At 37.4% G+C, this 21,279-nt stretch overlaps 1 protein-coding gene across 6 annotated transcripts in view; it reads left to right on the forward strand.

Annotated features, from left to right (window-relative positions):
* The window catches only part of LRP1B (LDL receptor related protein 1B), a 1,041,366-nt gene that overhangs the window by 423,779 nt on the left and 596,308 nt on the right, over positions 1-21,279 (forward strand). The window lies entirely within an intron of this gene.

Consider the following 21,279-nt stretch of genomic DNA (forward strand, 5'->3'; position numbering starts at 1 on the left):
AATCTACTTGAAAGTATGACTAATTGGCATCATTGGGATTTCTTACAGAGTAGACATTATCATGTTTTAATTCCATATGGCTCATTGGTTTAGAAACTTTGTCTTTCCTTTGAAACGACACCATCCCCTAAGAATTTGCATGAGCAGTTTCTTGAACTGTTAGTAGGAAACAAATGCATTATGGATCTGTTCAGGGGTCTTTTTTGCCATCTGTTGCTACTTTATAAATTATAGGATTGAACCCTGACATTGAAAATAAATGTTTGGCTTACTAAAGGTGAGCTTTGACATAAATTTGACTCTGGCAGTGCCATATATGTATAAAAGTAATAAAGGGACCATGTTGATGAAGCATGAAAAACAATCACAGAAAATGTTCAGTTTCTGGAATTGATATACTTATTTGGGCAGGACCTACCATATAGTTGGGAACAAGTCTTAAATGCTCTTTTTTGGGGTGAAAATTCTAGGATTGTACAAAACAGTGTATATGGGCTTTTTGTGTGTGTTTTTTTTAAAAAAATAACAAGACACCTAAATATTAGCTGCAGGCTTATTCTTGCCATCTGGCAGCTACCAAATCTTTCTGAAGGCTTGTGTGTTTCTTATAATAAAACACTAGAGTTTACAACATTTCCCATAAATGGCCTTGACACATTTTTCAACTTCTTGTTTTAAAACACGGCAACATTTCATCTGACTACGCTTTGAAGTCTTGATGTTTTAGAGTGAAATTTGACTCTAATATGGAAGCAGATGTTCTTAATATCTGTCAAATCCAGCTGAATACATTTTACATTATGATTAACTGAAGACTCTTTTAACTGCTAGGAATATAAGTACATGAAAAAGATGGATTACTTTCAATAACATGTTTATGCCTGTACAAAATATGTAGCCTCTATTTTCATCCCTTGAAGGTTGACTTTATTTGAAATGCTCTCCTTGAATCACACTCAGAGAATGTGTATTTTGATGAAAACACTATGTAAACAATGTACATCTCTATACAAATATACATGGAACTGTGGACATAGGAGAAGAAATTTCCAGTCTTTGAAATAAAACACTCTTTTAATGTAATGCCATGACACAAAACTATCCATAGTTGTATTGAGTTATATTCTAGGCTCCTATTCCACAGCTTCTTTCTTTTTTTTTTTCTTTCAATGAGAAATAATGAAACATTAAAATTGAGAAAAAAATGTTTCTGCTTGGCCTATTGGTCAAATGATTAATAGGGTACTAATAAGAAAATGAGAGATTATAGAGAGAAGAAAGGGAAGAGAAGGAGGTGGGTGGGACTGATACAGATTACAGTTCTGCTTGCCTACAATATCTCTTTTCTACTAGAACATAGGCGAAAACATAAGAAATAATGCTGCTTCCTATACTGTGAAGATAAGGAAAGGCATTTGTATTATGGTTAGCAAAGCTTTCTGAAAACTCTCCAAACCCCACATTTTTCGCCATCTTTAGACAATAATACACCGAAAAATCCCTTAAATGGTACCATAGCTTTGTGCTGATAATGGACTCTTATTTCAACCCAGTTCCTCCAGAGTTTTTGTCTTCACCCCCAACCCAAACCCTGGGTTTTCCCTGAGTTGGTGGTTACTGCCATCCCACACCCCCATGCCCCCATTCCCTCTCCAAAAAAAAATCTTACCTGAGGGGGCTGATAGCAGCATAGGCCTCACTGCAGAGTACTCCTGACATGCAAAAATGGCGTCAGGTGGCGTGCAGGGGGAAAACCTTCCTTCCCCCACCTCCTAGCATGGCATTTTTGCACATCAGGAATACTCTGCAGAGAAGCTTGCATTGGCGGCAGACTGCCCCCCCCCCCAAGATTTTTTGGGAAAAAAAATTATCTGGGGGTGGGGGTTGGTGGGGTGAGAGCCCAAAGAACTGGGAAGGAGTTCTGGGAATCAATCCACACAGGGCCCATGATGATTTTACCTGAGGCATCATTTGGATACCGTGCTCTGACCTACAAGAAGCACTGCCTGAACATCAAGCAAAAAGTGGGCGCTAGAAACAACATCATACCAAAGCTGACTGGCACAACCTGGGGATCACAACCAGACACAGTGAAGGCATCTGCCCTTGCGCTATGCTACTCTGCTGCTGAGTATGCATGCCCAGTGTGGAACACATCTCACCACACTAAAACAGTGGATGTGGCTCTTAATGAGACATGCCGCATTATCACAGGGTGTTTGCGCCCCACACCACTGGAGAAATTACACTGCTTAGCCGGTATCGCACCACCTCACATCCGCCGGGAAGTAGCAGCCAATAGTGAAAGGACCAAGGCAGAGACATCTCCATCTCACCCCCTGTTTGGGTATCAGCCAGCACGCCAACGACTTAAATCAAGACATAGTTTTCTTAGATCTACAGAGACAATAGCTGGAACACCCCAGCAAGCGAGAGTCCAAAAGTGGCAGGCCCAAACCCAGCACCTCAATCCATGGGTGATACCTAATGAGAGACTCCCCCCCCCCCCCCCCCCGGGCACACAGAGGAGTGGGCGACTTGGAAGGTGCTGAACAGACTGCGCTCTGGCACCACGAGATGCAGAGCCAACCTTAAGAACTGGGGCTACAGGGTGGAATCCTCGGCATGCGAGTGCGGAGAAGAACAAACCACTGACCACCTGCTGCAATGCAACCTGAGCCCTGCCACATGCACAATAGAGGACCTTCTTGCGGCAACACCAGAGGCACTCCAAGTGGCCAGATACTCGTCAAAGGACATTTAACCAACGACCAAGTTTGCAAAATCTGTGGGGTTTTTTTGTGTTTTTTTGTTTTTTAATCTGTGTGTTTGTTTTGTTCTGTTAGAATTGTAACACAATGGTATGGTTGCTGATGACACGATAAATAAATATCATTTGGACACCTCAGGTAAAACCAAGACAGGTCCCAGGATATGGGCCTCTCTAAAAGGGTCCAAAGAGTACAGTTCTACTGTAGAATTAATGTGGTTCAACACTACTTTAATTGCCATTTAAAATAGTGTTTAATTGCATGGAATCCTGGGATTTGTAATTTGGTGAGGCACCAGTCGTCTTTGGCAGACAAAAGTACAGTCTATGTAAAAAATGCAATTCTCATGATTCCATAGTACTGAGTGATGACAGTTAAAGTGCTTTATTGAAATCTCTATAGTTCCTGGAAGACCTGATCATGGAGCTTGGCATTGCCTCCCTCTGAGGTTGAGAAAGTGCAGCTTTTCCAAAGTCATCAGATAGATACCCCAAGTCATTTCTGGTGTGGGAGAATCAGCCATCTACAAAGACATTGCCCATTGCCCAAGCTCCCTGTTCAAGTCTTCCAGGAACTATAGAGATTTCTTATTGTCAAACTATGGTAAAAAGGTTTAGCAAAAGGAGAGCATAATGCAAAATTCCTGGTCAGGACATTATGCAGAACTTGTGGCACATCTTTTGAACATGCCATACTATGCAATGATGTTCTAAAGATGATAAGATTGACCACCAACACCACACATTTCTGGATACATTGAGGCTGGATCTACACTGCCCTATATCCCAGCATCTGATCCCCCACCATCTGATTTGTGCTAGATTATATGAGTCTATACTGCCAGATAATTTGAGGTCCCCCGCCATACAGCCATATAAAATTCAGATTATCTGATTTGAACTGGATTATATCTTAGTGTAGACTCATACAATCCAGTTCAAATCAGAAAATGTGATTTATCTGCTTTGCTAATCTGGATTATATGGGAGTGTAGAAGGGGCTTGAGATGTGTGCAAGCAAGTTTTTTGAGGCACTTTCAAAATGCAATGGCTTTCTCTGCCTTCCTTTTGTAAGGAGAAAATATTATTGGAATAATTTTCTTGTAGACTTTCTTTTTCATTGTTATCTAAGGTCTACTGAAGGTTATTGAAGTAAACTGAACAATTTGCACATTCCAATACCACTACATTCAAACTGAAAATAGATTCTTTGGTGCCACTCTATTTCCCAAAAAAATGTGTTTAATTTGTTTCATTATATTACTACTTTGATTTGGAAAGGTTGAATTGTTTGAAAAGAATTATTCATGGGTGACATACTCTGTGCAATTTGAAACTTAGTAGTTATAGCTTTCAGCCTTATTTTCATATACATTTTACTAGAAGTACATTTTGGAGTTCTGGATTTGTTTTTAGTTTGGCTTTGGGTTTTTGTGTGTGTTTTTTAACATTTGTGACAGCAACTTTTTTTTTACTTGCAATTGGTTTCCAGCCCCCTAATGCTTTATGGTAACCTTATGGTGATACGACATAAATTGGTGAATTAATACTATATTAGGAAAATACTATATTAATACTATATTAATACTATATTAGGAAAATATAGAAAAATACTATATTTTTCTATACTATAAGAAAAATAAAGGGAAGGAAGGAAGGAGAGAAATATAGTACCATAGGAAAGAATATATATGTAATTTCCTAGGAGTAACAATTGCTTAATTAAATTACATGTATATCTGTGTAAGTATCATATTCCAAGTCTGTTTCAGCCATAACTATGAAAGAATATCAAGAAACAATGTCCTGAATTGGGTAGATGCAGCGAATGCCATGGATGTAGTGTATCTAGATTTCAGTAAGGCCTTCAACAAGATCCCCCATGACCTTCTGACAAACAAACTAGTCCAATGTGGGCTAGGCAAAACTACAATTAGGTGAATCTGTAATTGGTTTAATGAACAAACCCAAAGGGTGCTCACCAACGCTTTCTCTTCTGGAAAGAAGTGACAAGTGGAGTTCCGTCCTGGGCCCGCTCCTATTCAACTTCTTTATTAATGACTTAGATGAAGGGTTAGAAGGCATAATCATCAAGTTTGCCCATGACACCAAATTCAGAGGGATAGCTAATACACCAGAAGATAGGAGCAGAATTCAAAATGATCTTAACAGATTAGAGAGATGGGCCAAAACTAACAAAATGAAGTTCAACAGTGATAAATGCAAGATACTCCACTTAGGCAGAAAATATGAAACGAAAAGATTCAGAATGGGGGATGATGCCTGGCTTGAGAGCAGTATGTGTGAAAAAGATCTTGGAGTCCTCGTGGACAACAAGTTAAACATGTGCCAACAATGTCATGCACTGGCAGGATATTTAAGTTGAGAGAATGATTAAGAGACTTTGTAATTTCTAAGAGTATTTATTAAGATAATCAGTTCAATATATATAGTTATCACAAGTGGATTATTAGATAAAATAGACATCCTCATAGACATTTCAGTATCTAAAGTAACTGTTGTTCAGACTTTCAAGGAGCATGTTACTTACTATCTCATCATAAAGCACTAGCGAAGCAGCTCACTTCACTGGGCTTCTGGGGAGGAAAGAGGGAGAAGTGGGGCGAATCTGTCACCCTGCACATCGCTCCCTCTCGGCAATGCTTTCCCCATCACATTGCAGGGAGGCCCCCATGATGGCTCCATTGGAATCAGCACAAAACAGAGTGGGATTGCCTTTGCCTTCCTCTGAAGCTTAAACAGTTTTCCTTCCCCATGGTCACCTAGTGGGTTTCCATGGTCAACCAGGGTTTGAATGCTGTTATCCAGAATTATAGTCCACTGCTCAAATCACAATATCAGTCTGTTTCTAGAATAAATAGTTTGACAATATTGTGTTTATATATGTATCTTCAAGTCACCTATGGTGCCCTTATGTAATTTATGAGGTTTCTTTAAGCAAGCAATACCTAGAGGCAGTTTTGCCCATTTCCTTCCTCTGAAACATAGCATACAACAACTGGTATTTGTTGGTGACCTCCCATCAAAGTACAAACTAGGGCTGACCCTGTTTAGATATACAGACAGGGTATTTGGCTCATTTATAGTGTCTAGCACTGAATTATTACCTATTTTATATGAACCCCATTGTTATATAGCTTGGTTACCTTTCTAGAAAGCTTTTATTCCCATTATTATCATTTATATAATATGATTTCAGCACTAGAACAACACAGTAGACTACTATTGCTTAATGAGAATTCATCTGAACCAATTGCGAAATTGCTCCACCTTGGTATAGATATATTGTGTCTTGCTACTCTTTACCTATTTATCGAACTTTTATCTGTTGGTTTTATGTCTTCATCAGTCAGATATAGATTTTACTAGTTTCTATAAATCTGAATATCTGACATCAAACATGATAAGCATAATCACAAGACTGAGTAGCACTTGGTCATCTGTAATTTTTGTTACTAAGCTATTTGGTTCTTCCTTATTTATTATTTCTGGTTATGATTTTTTATTTATAGTTGGTCTGGCTAACCTTCCAGATAGAAGTATAGTACAATGTTTCTGCTCAACACTAGCTATCCTAATCTTATAAGTGTATGTTTCACACATCTTTTACAACTAAACTTTTTTTCTTTATAAAGCCTGCATTTGACATAATATGTATGAAAAAGCACCTAGCCTATCCCACTTAGCTTCACTTCCCTGAACCTAATCCAGTATGTCTAAGCTTCAATTCAAATAACTAGTGTAAATGTAATAAAGCACATACATATCCTCTCCCCTACTTATGAGGATGAGCCAGGTTATAGATTTGTGCTCTTTGTAACACTGGACTCAACTTATCCCTACTGATTATTTTTCCTGTTCCATCCACACAGGAACCTTTACTGGTCTATCTCAAGATAGTAAATATTTGAATTCCCGAATAGTTCCTTATTTTTTAATGGTGACCCTGTTGTCAAGCCTCAAACATAGCTTGATCAGAAAAGAAACTTTAGGAGAATCTCATGGGCACTCATACCAGGCATCGGGATGGGGGGAGGGGGAATGGTTTATGCCCAGATAGATGACATACTTGCTTGTATGCTTCATAGGATGTGTACAAAAATGAACCACTGATTTACAATTATTATATGGTCTTCTGAAAATCCTCTCAGGTGACTTCTGGGAGCACATTGGAAGGAGATTTTTTTTCCTTATATAACTTATCTTTAGATAGGGGAGCACAAAATAACTCAGCTCTCATTCCAGCTATCGTTTCATTAGATTTCATTTACTTTGCAGTTTTATATTTCTATTGTTTTACTTACTAAATTTTGATTTAGATTGAAACCTACATTTTCCTAATGGTATCTGTTTAATTTGTATACATAACTATCCAGGATATAAGTGGTGAAGTGTCACAATATTGCTGGTATTGGGCACTTTAATTGTATGGATAATTAACACCTTCCTTGTTCACCTTATTATCATTTCTCTCAAACGAAGGCATTTATTATCAACCCATTTGTTAACTCCTAAAGACAGCAAATCATTACAACAGTTGACACAAGGAAATCCCAAATATGTGACACTAATTAAGTTTCAAAGGGAAACATCCTTTTGAATTAACAGGTTCCTTATAACTAATGGGTGACCATTTACATGAGACAACATTCATTTTTTACAACAGGCATAAAACACAGTTTTAAGTATGTTGTATTAAATCACCATAAATATCAATTAACAAAAGCTTTTATGTCAGTCTTATAGAAAATAAAGAGTTCCAGCTATTTAAGCGTTCTGCGAATAGCAGAGCCTTTTGCCTCAGATTCTTTAATTTTCAGTTGAGTTGCAGAGTTCACTGTTTTCTTCTCCAAATGTCTGTGTAATAAGCTACCAAAAATTCTTCATGCATCTTCATTATAATCTGTAGACTCCACTATATCCCTTTTGTGGATTTGGACCTTAAGAGTGATTTGAGAAAAGTAACTCTGTACAAAATATGGAAACTACTTATAGATAAATATGTGCAAAACAGACATGCAGAAATGGAGATTTGTGCCAACTATCATTTATTTGAATGGCAAAGCTCTAATTAGAAGTGATACTGGAAAACTCTGTAACTTCGTAAAAGTAATATCTTTAAGAAGAAGAAAAAAATTAGAGTAGATTTGACGTCATGAACTACAACTCTGAATACATTTTCCAGCCAAAGATAACTGACATAGTCCACTTTGCTAATAACATTCCTAAAATAATGAGCAGAAGGCATCAAAAATTGAAAAACCAAATTTAGTCAATAAGGCAATCTGCATCCTCATGTGATTTCTTAATTGCACTTTTCCAAATGTCAAGCTGCTTTTTCCCCTAATGATGTTACTTCTCTGTGCTAGTTATTATCTAGCGTCACCCACGGTGATGTGAAGCTTCACAACTTAGTATTATATAATGGTTTAGAGAAACAGCTTTGAAGGAGGATGAATTTTAAAGGTATTGGGTGTGTATGATTCTCTCCAAGCTTGGAGAAACAGTCAGCATTTTTCTCAATCACCCAGATTTTGTTATTAAAAATACTTTTCAAAGAAGAAAGCCATGATCAAATTGCTTTATAAGAAACCCCGTATGTGTATATAATAATTTGGCAGCATATAGTTAACAACAGTCACCTATATGTAAAGCTGCCTTGAATCCAAAGTTGAGGAGGGCAGGATATAAATAGAGTAAATAAAAAATGGCTCAGCTTCAATATTTTTCATGGGATGGCAGGCAGGTGGGTATAGGGAACATAGTTGTAGTTTCATGTTTGACCATAAACATAATTCAGAACAACATTTTTAACATTTCTGGTGGTTCTGGAGTAAAATGCAGTGATATCTTGAGTTAAAAGTTTAATTTGTGTTGTGACTGAGCTCTTAAGTCAAATCATTTTATCTGAAAGTAATTTTCCATTGAAGTGTGTTGAAATGCAATTAATCCATTCCACCCCCCACCCCCATTTTTGACATGTTCTAAAAAAGAAACATCAACTTTAAAATGGCAGAAACACAAAGTTGTGCCAAGCAAGCACATTTGCGGCAACAAAATGTGTGCTGGCCAGTATAACAGCAAGGCAAATCCTGCATATTCACATGAAACAATAAAAAAAGAAAGATCGACTTTAAAATGGTAGAAGCACAAAGTTGTGGCAAGGAAGCAAAAAGCACTAAGTGAAGAGGCAGAAGCCTAATTTTCTCCATAATGTATTCATTCCAGCTTCTCTCCTCTTGCTCTCTCTCTCCCTCTCTCTCTTCATGAAGCCAAACATACCAGGAATAAAAACCACACAAAAAAAACTAACCTAAAATTCCTAAAAGCAGACAAAAGCAAAACAGATAACAATCTTCCATAGCAGACAAGAGCACAAGGCATGGAAGCACAAGGCATGAGAGGCTGCTCCCTTGAAGCCCTGAAGCCCTGTACTCTCATGCTAGTGCTCCCTCTGGAACTAACTCTTAACTCAAAATGCTGCTCGTATGTCAAAGTGAAACCTGAGCTGATTTTTTTTGCTTTTGTTATATAAAAGTTAAAGTCTTTTTAAAGCTTGTTTTCTTTTGAGCCACAATTCAATTTTTTTTGAAATAATGTCCTTTCCCTCCCTGACACTGTTCATTAACCATAGTGGGAACTTGGTGGACAAAGTGGCGTTTTTCCTGGTGTGAAAAATATATTTGAGTTATTGTGAATTTTTTTAGTAACTCCTAGACAGATCTTATGCTCTTGACTTTCAACTTCTTGGTTACCTTTCCCCTCATTTGTAGAGGCTTCTTGAAAAGTCAGACTAGTTCAAGTAAATATGCGTAAAATTGCCCTCATTTTTTTTCATTTTCATTAGACAACAACTAGAAGAAAAGAAATGTCATCGCAGAGTCAGTAAGTGGCTACACTGCATTAATGTACCCAATAAGTCTCTGTTATGCACTTTGAAACTGGATGTGGTTGGGCTTGATAATTAAGTCGCTCATAGAAGCTGGAGGCACAGTAGGAGGACACAGTTCATTCCTTTAGATCTCTACTGTACAATGCAGACCGAGCTGCACATTTACTGGTTTTCAAACCATTAAGACTCTGATGCCAAAGAAAGCTACCCTTCTCAAGTTAATTTGAATGGGTCATTTATGCTAAAGTCTGGAACAGCTTAATTATACCGCAACACTTAAAACATAAACCTAGAATCAATGGCATTTTTGATTGGAATCTGGAAGGTCTCATTCAGAGTGAAATGTACCAAAACAAAAGAAAACAAAAAAAGAAAACATACCCTGAGATAAAATGTTTCTTCTTTCTAAAACTATATGGATGAACCATTTTATTGTTTTGTTCCAAAACAGACCATTTTATTGTGGCCTTCGTTCATCTGGTGGTGCAAACTAGACATTTTCCAATGACCTTAACAGAAAGAGGATGATTTAATCATGCCAAGATATATATTTTCAGCTTTGCAGATAACCTCACTGTCAACTCTAGATGTTTTTTTTGTTTCTCTCCCCCACTCCCTTTGTTGTTTTTCATGACTAAAGCTCATTATCCTAAAGCTGATAAGAACCCTCAAGCAGTTGCAATGTGAATATGGTACAAGCTTGTTTTGTTCAATGGGCCTTTGTAAAACACAATGCACAAGCTCTCAGGCCTTCATTCAGGCAAATAAAAGAAAATATACTGAGTGTCTTAATCTGGGTGATTTTATGATCCCAGGGAGAATGTTCATTCCCCATATTCATTTGTGGTACAGAATCAAGAGTACTCAACAATATTTAAACATCTAGAGCCAGAAGGCACATATTCACTTGTCCTTTGAATAGGGGTCAGCCTTCTTTGTTTTCAGGAGGAAAAAAAAACCTACAAGGATATAAAAGATTTATTTTTTATAATTCTGTCCCAGACACTTTTTGTTTGCTAAACAAAGAGAGAAGAAACCCATATAGGTGCTGATACTTAGAAACATAACTCTTCAGGTGATGAAATTGAAAAATATCACATTTTTAGTTTTGTTTAATTGTAAATATTGGAAAAAGCATGACTGAAATGTCCCCTTTATCTGAAGAGGGTTAAATATCAAATGCATAGCACTATACAATATACTGTCCTTACAAATGTGATTATTGGGCACTTTAGACAATTATGACAAATAGTGTAGAATTGCTGCTATGTTTAGTTCTCAACTACATACTAACATTCAGGGTATTTTAAAAAGATTCTGAATTATCTATCAGTTCTCAGTTGTTTCAATTTCGACATCGTTCTAATATATATATAGTAGGGCTGGGTGGTTTTGTTTCGTTAATTCGTAATTTGTTAATAATTCATTATTTTTTTAATTACAAAACGATAATGAACCATTCTGGAGCAATTTTTTTAAAAAACGAATTTTTAAACACGTTTTGTAAATGCTTCGTATTTTGTTATTGTATTCGTTTCGTTATTGTTCTGAGGTCGTTTTGTTATTATTTCCGCATGTCTGGGGCAAGTTTTTTGTTTAATTAGTGAAAAAAAATTATAATATCACACCAACAGTCAACAACAGAGGGAGAGGGAAGCTTCAGAAGTTTTTGGAGGTTTTTTAGCGTATTTCGCGGTCGCGTCCGCCATTAACGAATCGATTCGTTATTGTTTCGGAAATCGATTAGTTAATGTTTTGTATTTTTTTCACATTTACGAAATTTCGTAAATATTGAACTTTTTAAAAGGAAAATTTTGTAATTATTTTAAATAACAAAACGCAAAACCCCCCAAAAAACGAATCGATTTTAGAAACAAATTTTTCCGTTGTTACCCAGGCCTAATATATAGAACTAACTGAACCCTGCCACACGTTGCTGTGGCCCAGTCTGTGTATATGTGTTTTGTGTGTATATATTTGTGTATATGTGTATTTAGGTGGTTATGTGCATGTGTTGTAATGTTTGTTTTTTTTAAAAAAAACTGGCTTTTAAAGTCTCTTCTGCTGTGTTTTGGTGATGTGCCCAGATTTGGCGTCAATTCGCCCAGTGGTTTTAGAGTTATGTTAATCCCACAAACAAAAATTACATTTTTATTTAAATGGATGTGAAACAGTGAAAAACTGAATATGTTTGGCATTTTAGGTATGGTATATGAAACACAATATACAAATGCACTGACAGCCCTTCCACACATATATCCCAGAATATCAAGACAGAAAATCCCACATTATCGGAGTGCAGATTCAGATAACCCAGTTCAAAGCAGATGTGGGAATTTCTGCCTTGACATTCTGGGATATGGGGCTGGGATATATGGCCCTGAATTTTCCCATTGCTCCAAAAATTGTTGTTTATTCGTTCAGTCGTAACCTCATGGAGTAGACCACGCTCGATCACCTGAATTTTCCCATTGCTGACTGACCTGGGTCAAACTATTCAAGATTGGAAAGATATCTCACAACCTTTTTTTTTTAAAGGGGGGAAGGAATCTGAAAACATGTATTTGTTCTATAATAGAGATGAAAAACAATGCAACTTTTCCATAAAAGGCTTACAATCCATAAATTAAGACTCCTCTGTTTTTCTGTATAAAAGTGTAAGAAAATTATTCCTCTGGTCTCTTAAAAATTCTCTCCATTACTTATTGATGTGTTTAAAGTTTATTGCCCAAATACTGTATTCTTTGGGAATATATTATTACCATTTCAGCCTTTGCTCTTAAAACATGTATTTGTGTGGGTAACTCTTTCTAGCTTAAAGATAGGGTTATTTCACATTAATTATAGCCATTATTCATCTTCATCACATAATACGGTAGAAAAAAACAATAGACTTTAGGAAAAATGCTACAAAAATGTTTTTGTTTTGATTGCCAGCACCAAGAATAGTATGGAAAACATTGGAAGCCTTATGATGAGCTCTGTGAGGTCCTGGCTCACTTTCTAGGTAACTGTAGAAATCCAAGGTCACTGTCAACAGGATCACTTTTGTCTTGTACAATTTACATCCCTAATTATCTTACACAGCTACCCCAACTAATTCTGCTACTCATGCACGGTTGATGAAGGTTATGGCAACAATGCTTGGAGTGATCCTTTATAAGACAAGTTTGCCAATTAAGCTTTTGGATAAATCGGGCAGGAAAATATCAGGCAGGGAGTTGCAAGAATATAGGATTTGGACATCCATACCCAACTATATACTCATGGGTCAAGAAAGAATCTCTTACTCATCTTATAAATAGTTTTAAATAAATGAGATTAGAACTTTGACATTAATAAGTCAGGAAGTCTAAATTTACCTACATAGTAATGTGATTAAAATGCTGGCTTTCTTTCTGTATTGACTGTATTATATAACACTTGACCAAGATTAACCTCGCCAACCTGAATATGGAGGAAGCAAAAACACATCTGGCATCCCTGCCCATCACCATATACTTATATGGTACTTACACAATCCAAAAATAATGACTCTTTCCATACTAGTTGAACAATTGAACTGAAGTACAGACTGGAAGGACAAAGCTCATTCATGCCACCCATTTATTCAATGTGTTCAGATAAAGAAAGACGCTTACTTCTTGGGAGGAGAGCAATGACCAATCTTGATAAAATAGTGAAGAGTAGAGACATCACACTGGCAATGAAGATCCACATAGTTAAAGCAATGGTATTCCCCATAGTCACCTATGAATGTGAGAGCTGGATCATAAGGAAGGCGGAGTGAAGGAAGATAGATGTTTTTGAACTGTAGTGTTGGAGGAAAGTTCTGAGAATGCCTTGGACCACGAGAAGATCCAACCAGTCCATACTTCAGGAATTAAAGCCTGATTGCTCATTGGAGGGAAGGATAGTAGAGGCAAAGATGGAGTACTTTGGCCACATAATGAGAAGACAGGAAAGCTTAGAGAAGACAATGATCCTGGGGAAAATGGAAGGAAAAAGGAAGAGGGGCTGACCAAAGGCAAAATGGATGGATGGTATCCTTGAAGTGACTGGCTTGACCTTGAAAGAACTGGGGGTGGTGAGGGCCAACAGGGAGCTCTGGCGTGGGCTGGTCCATGAGTTCATGAAGAGTCGGAAGCAACTGAATGAATGAACAACAAAAGAGTCAGACTTTTATGTGGTTCAGGCCTCAGATAAAAACTTGGTATCAATACCGGATAACATTATGTGATTATATGGAAAGAGGCATTATTTAAAAAATTAAGAAATCCTTTGCCCCAAATTTCTATGTGAAAATCATTACTTCCCATACTTACATTTTATACTTTTGCCTTTAAAAGCTCTTATGTGGCAGAACTGCAAAAGAACATTTCTTGTAGATATTTCCATTATGAGGCAATTTAACTGTAGAGATCCAAAGGATGTGAGCCTTCGAAAGTATGATTCATCTGGGTTTCCTTTTTAAGTCAATTTAAAACCTGAGACAATTTATACCTAACTGTCTCTTCCTGATACAAAGTGTCCTCAAATGCATTATGTATTATTGCATTATGCCATATTAACATATATGAGATCATTTGGAAAGGCAGAATAATTTACCACCTGCCCATTCTATTGTGTCTGTTCCAATGGCAGAGTAAAGTGTGTTTGTTGAAGAGAAAGGGGGAAAGACGAGATAGGTATAGCTAAAAACAAAATTCTAAATTTTAAAAGCACGGTGGATTTGAACTGTTTGAATTTGAATACACATTTTAGATTGCTTTGAATTCTCCAGTAGGACATTGTGTTCTCTGTATGTATCACAGCCCCGTGGTAAATAGCTACTAATAATAACCCAAAACCGGGATGAGAAAATTTGTTCTTCAGACATTATTAAGTTTCCAAATCCTTCATCCCACAATATTGCTCAGGTCTGGTAGTGATTATGAGAATTCGAGTCACATCTGTAAAGTAACTGGCAAATAGAGAGAGAAAACGTGGAGGCCGTGACAGACTTTGTATTTCTAGGTGCAAAGATTAGTGCAGATGCAGAATACAGCCAGGAAATCAGAAGAAGCTTACTTCTTGGGAGGAGAGCAATGACCAGTCTCGATAAAATACTGAAGAGTAGAGACATCACACTGACAACGAAGATCCACATGGTAAAAGCAATGGTATTCCCCGTAGTCACCTATGGATGTGAGAGCTGGATCATAGGGAAGGCTGAGCAAAGGAAGATAGATGCTTTTGAAGTGGGGCTGAAGGAAAGTTCTGAGAGTGCCTTGAACCACAAGAAGATCCAACCAGTTCATACTTCAGGAAATAAAGCCAGACTGCTCATTGGAGGGGAGGATAGTAGAGGCAAAGATGAAGTACTTTGCCACATCATGAGAAGAAAGGAAAGCTTAGAGAAGAGAATTATGCTGGGGAAAATGGAAGCAAAAAGGAAGAGGGGCCGACCAAAGGCAAGATGGATGGATGGTATCCTTGAAGTGACTGGCTTGACCTTGAAGGAGCTGGGGATGGTGATGGCAAACGAGGAGCTCTGGCGTGGACTGGTCCATGAGGTCATGAAGAGTTGGAAATGACTGAATGAATGAACAACAAACAACTGTAAAGCAATGAGTTCCCAGACTCAGCCTAGTCAAATGCTTTTTACACATATGAATCATGCAAATTAAATCAAATTAAAAATATCCCTGCTTGACATATAAAACCTTGACAATCTATCTCAGGAACCTTTATAAATTATGCCTTACGTCAACCAATGTTGTTTTGTACCTATTCTTTTACATTAAATGCACCAGAAATAATGCCGTTATTAAACTCTTACATTATTTTCATTTTGCAAGACCTAGGATAATATATTAAATCCAAAAGATCCAGCCTTCAACAATAGATCCAGCCTTTATTTCTCTCCTATTTAATTTTTATCCCTGGCATTTTATAAAATCTCCTCCATAGAACAAAATGGGCACCTTTCACTTAACTATACAAAACTTTGAAGAAAAGTATTTATCCATTTAAAAAACCCTTCTTAACCTGATTGTTACTCCGAAAGATTCCCAATGTTACTTACCATATCTTCCCCATACAGAGATTTTTCCCCTCTGTCCTCCAAACACTTATTTTCTCTTCTACACACTTCTCCCACTCTCCTCTGGATTACCACTCTCTCTAGCACCCTCTACCTTCTGTAGCTAGGCAACACTCCCTAACTCCCCCACCAATCAGGCACCATTATCATATAAGGAGTGGGTTGTTCCCAGACTTTTTCTCCCAGGTCCTAGAAATTTTCCTACACAGTAGTCTGGCAAGGTAGGTCCTTTCTGCTACAGTGTTCATTCTTTAAACAGATTTTGTGATAAAAAGGGATTGTTGAGAGTTGAAAAAGTTAGGAAAAGTTGAGAAGCAGTAACTCCTAGTAGGCAAACATTTCCTATTATTATCATTATTATTCCAAAGGCGGGATAGGCATGTATTATAGGTGCTTTGAGTGTGATTTTCTTGCCTGGAAGAAGAGGGTTGGACTGGATGGCCCCTGGGTCTTCCAGTGAAATAGCACTGTTAAGTTTATGTTGGTATAACTTGCCAGCAAATGAGAGTGTAGAGCAATCACAGATCTGTGCTTCCTTACAGTTGGACTGCAACTCCAGAGAGTTACTCACTAATGAATATCCTGATTGATTAGGGCCTTTGGCACTTGAAGTTCAGCAATGTCAGGAAGTTTACATTGGGAGTGTGGTTTTAGCCATTTCCTTCCTGCTTCTAGAAAGTCCTCAGGAACATGGACATTGTAACATTATCCTGAAGGTGGAGTGAATCAGCTCCATGGTGGCTGCATGACACACAGAGCTGATTTGATTTAGCAAAGTAAGGCCCAGGGGCTGGATACAGCTCTCCAAAGTCATTTACCCGACCCTCGCTCAAGGTCAACCTAAGTCTGAATGACTTGAAAACACACAACAACAACAACAACAACAACAACAACAACAACAACAACGATCCTATCTCATCAGCCAAAAGCAGGCCTACACTTCTCATTGAAATACTAATAAGTTTATATTTGTTAAAATTGTTCTTCATTTTAATTATTGTATTGTTTTAAAGTTTTTTTTTTTTGCATTACAAATAAGATATGTGCAGTGTGCATAGGAATTCATTCATGCTTTTTTTTCAAATTACAATCTGGCGTTCCAATAGTTTGAGGGACTGTGACCTTGCCCTTTGTTTAAAATGTTTTAGGACCCCTGCTCTAGATAGTTCTTCAAACATAGATGCAATCCAGTATCCTAAACCTTTTCTTATAATATAAGGTCAAATTAGATATGCTGGTCTCTCCAGGTCCGCAACCTCCAGATTCATGATTTCCACCAACCACGAATTATTGCACTTCATGTTAAATGGTGATGACATGAATGCAAGCATAGTGAATCATATATGTTTATATTGCCACCATGTAAAAACATGGGGCATGGTCACCCACATTTTCTCATATCCATGTGAGGCAGCCCTGGAACAGAACCTCTGCAGACAGAGCAGGCCCACTGTAAGTCTATCTTTAAACCTGTGTGCTAGATATGTTGCAAAATATAGTTGGGCTCCAAATTAAGGACATAACCACCAGTATCAACATGAAAGTAATCAAACACAAAGGTACTATCTTTAGTACAAAACAGTGTTCTTTTGAGTAAGGAAGTCCATGCCAGCATGGCAACCAATTAAGGTCATTCTCCTTCTGCAGTCAGAGTCTTAAAAGCCTAAGGGCAAGGTGGCCCTGAATGGAGGTGAAGAACAGTCTCCCATTACATAAAGGCATTCTGACTCAGCTTCTAGCATAAATTTATTCTGTATTTGTTACCTGGCCTTGAAAAAGCAATATGCCAAGAAAGAATATTAACTACATATAGCCAGACTACTCAGTGCCAGAATAATCACATTTGTATGTTAATCGGTCCTTGTAAATTATTGTTTATTTATTTCCATAAACAGAATAAGAAAAATTCCCTTGGAACTGTAGTTTCATGATTAATATATATTTCTGAAAGCCTATTCATCTTCATTTCAAGCTATCCTCTCTTCACAAACAAATAGGCTTTTTGCAAGTGCTTATTGTGATCCCCTTCAATGATCTGCAGTCAGATAATATTTTAAAGATTTCATAATGTCCCTGTTATCTTTATGTTTTTATTGTAGCAGAAGAAAATACAAAAAGCCACCTGTCTTTATAAAATATAAGATAATCTTATTCAAGGCTGTGAATTTTGATATCTGATATTTTAACAATCAACAAAATAATGAAAATTTCCATTTCTCATTGTAAAAAGGATCTTGATTGCTTACTCAGTCTCTTTCTATCAACAGTTAGCAGAGTCTCCAATGTACAATCAATTCTCTCCTAGTAGCCCAGCTAAAGAAAGCAGGATTTTTCTCAAGCAATTGAACAGTGCAATTCAGAATGTTCCTTTCAGAGTGTTCTGTCCTCTTACCTTCTGACTTAAAGCAAATCAAGCTCAGTTCATCTCACATCATGCACCCATTCTCAAAAGTGCATTGCTAATATCATATTTCCATTGAACAGATGGAATAGCCACTAAATAGCACTTCATTGATTTAGCCTCCCAAACTGAGAAGTAACATGACTGGCCAGCACTCTTTAAATGCCAAAAGGGCTTTTGCAGAGAGGAGTGGGAAGGTTTGTTCTCTGTTGTCCCAAGGAATGACCCAGTCTAATGGTTTTAAGTTATAGGATTGCATATAGCCAGACTACTCAGTGCCAGAATAATCACATTTGTATGTTAATCGGTCCTTGTAAATTATTGTTTATTTATTTCCATAAACAGAATAAGAAAAATTCCCTTGGAACTGTAGTTTCATGATTAATATATATTTCTGAAAGCCTATTCATCTTCATTTCAAGCTATCCTCTCTTCACAAACAAATAGGCTTTTTGCAAGTGCTTATTGTGATCCCCTTCAATGATCTGCAGTCAGATAATATTTTAAAGATTTCATAATGTCCCTGTTATCTTTATGTTTTTATTGTAGCAGAAGAAAATACAAAAAGCCACCTGTCTTTATAAAATATAAGATAATCTTATTCAAGGCTGTGAATTTTGATATCTGATATTTTAACAATCAACAAAATAATGAAAATTTCCATTTCTCATTGTAAAAAGGATCTTGATTGCTTACTCAGTCTCTTTCTATCAACAGTTAGCAGAGTCTCCAATGTACAATCAATTCTCTCCTAGTAGCCCAGCTAAAGAAAGCAGGATTTTTCTCAAGCAATTGAACAGTGCAATTCAGAATGTTCCTTTCAGAGTGTTCTGTCCTCTTACCTTCTGACTTAAAGCAAATCAAGCTCAGTTCATCTCACATCATGCACCCATTCTCAAAAGTGCATTGCTAATATCATATTTCCATTGAACAGATGGAATAGCCACTAAATAGCACTTCATTGATTTAGCCTCCCAAACTGAGAAGTAACATGACTGGCCAGCACTCTTTAAATGCCAAAAGGGCTTTTGCAGAGAGGAGTGGGAAGGTTTGTTCTCTGTTGTCCCAAGGAATGACCCAGTCTAATGGTTTTAAGTTATAGGATTGCAAATTTCAATTAAATGTTAGAAAGAACTTGACAGTAAGAGTGGTTTGGCAATGGAACCAACTGCCTAAAGAGGCAATGAGATCTCCTTTTGATGAAAAAGAGACTGAACAGCTGCCTTACTAGAGATGCCCATTGTAGAGAACCTCCTACTTTGAGCAGGTAGTTGAACTCAAAAGTTCTATGAGGACACTTCCAACTCTGTGATTCTATGAAGCTCTTCTCTCACCTCCTGGACTTTTTGTGACATGTTTGCGACAGCCTTTTCTACAGTCTGATTGTTAGCAATCTAGTGAAAAGGCAAAAGAAGATGAGTGAAATAATTTTTCTCAGGTCTCTTGTCAACAGCCAGCATTTGAAACTATCTTAGTATGTGAATATGTTGGAAAATAAATTCATTATGTTTTCTACTAAACCCAAGGGGGAAATTGGGGGGGGGGGGGGAGAGAGAGAGAGAGAGAAGTGATGCCAAAAGGTGAGAGGTGCAGAGAGGATAATAGAGCAGTAAGAAAAGAAAACAGTATATTAATAACCCCTCACAGAAATACAGACAGAAATTGAGATGAATTGTAGGATCCTGTGAGATACAACAGGGGGATTCAACCTGGTAAGGGAAAACTTGAGGCAAGGAGCAACACCAAGTCCCAAACTGGGGGAAAGCCAGGCTACAATAGTAATAGTTATAGTAATAAAAAGTTACAGAAAATGAACATGTCAAACTCCTCTGGGACTTCCGAATTCAGACAGACAGAGTTCTGGAGCACAATACTCCTGACCTCATGATCATGTTAAAAAACAAAGTATGGATTATCGATGTTGCAATCCCAGGTGACAGCAGGATTGAAGAGAAACAACTGGAAAAGCTGACACGATATGAGGATTTAAAGATCGAACTGCAAAATCTCTGGCAGAAGCCAGTCAAGGTGGTCCCAGTGGTGATCAGCATACTGAGTGCAGTGCCTAAAGACCTTGACCTGCACTTAAACACAATCGGCGCTGACAAGATTACCATCTGCCAGCTGCAGAAGGCCACCTTACTGGGATCTGCACACATTATTTGCCGATACATCACACGACTGTATTGGATCACACGTCGGACACTTCCCAATTGTCTAGGACTCTAGACACTTGGGAAGTGTCCGACGTGTGATCCAATACAACAGCCAGCAGAGTAATCTTGTCTGCTGTGGACTCATCTTGTTGTGTTTCAAATACTACTACTACTACTACTACTACTATTACTACTACTACTACTACTACTAATAATAATAATAATAATATAAACATTTTTTGCTTTATTCATAGAGAGCAGTCAGTGGACAATATGTTACAATAGGAAAAAGATTCTAGAATTTTAATCAAATCTATTTGTGGCTTTTATTTTTTTCTAAATCAGGGCGAATCTATGGGCTCCTGGCAGGGGGCATGGAAAAGCTGCCACTCCCTGCCCCACATTGTCTGCTTTACCTTCCTTCTTATCCCAGCTTCCCCCCTCCCCCATTAAAAGGAAGGCAACACGGAAAAGCTACCATGTTGCCACAGTGGCAGCAGATGCTGCTTCACCTCCCTTTTTCACACGGAGCCCATCCAGAAGTTCTTTTACATTGTGTGAAGGGATCTGTGCCACAAAAAGGGAGGTGAAGCCATGTACAACAGGCAAATTGGCCCCTCTGATGAGGGGCTTAAGTAACAAGATGCATCTTTCTGTTCAATTTGCCACTTTCTTTGCCACTTCCTTTTCTATGACTTTTTACTTATTGCCTTAGGTTTACTAATAGTAGACTTGTAGCCTCATGTTGTGATCAGATTGAAAAATAATAATTAAATAATATTTGAAACAATTGGCACACCATTCCTAATATTTCTAAATATAAATTGCAGCAACCTAATCTTTGGAGGAAAGTAAATCTGCCAGGAAAAAAAAGATAAATTGCACAGTCTTCATTTTATAAAATAATCCTCTTTAAGCAGTTGATTTTCTTTTAATTATGTTAATCCTTATTAA

This window comes from Anolis sagrei, chromosome 1, assembly GCF_037176765.1.
Source record: "Anolis sagrei isolate rAnoSag1 chromosome 1, rAnoSag1.mat, whole genome shotgun sequence".
NCBI classification, from domain to species: Eukaryota; Metazoa; Chordata; class Lepidosauria; order Squamata; family Dactyloidae; genus Anolis; species Anolis sagrei.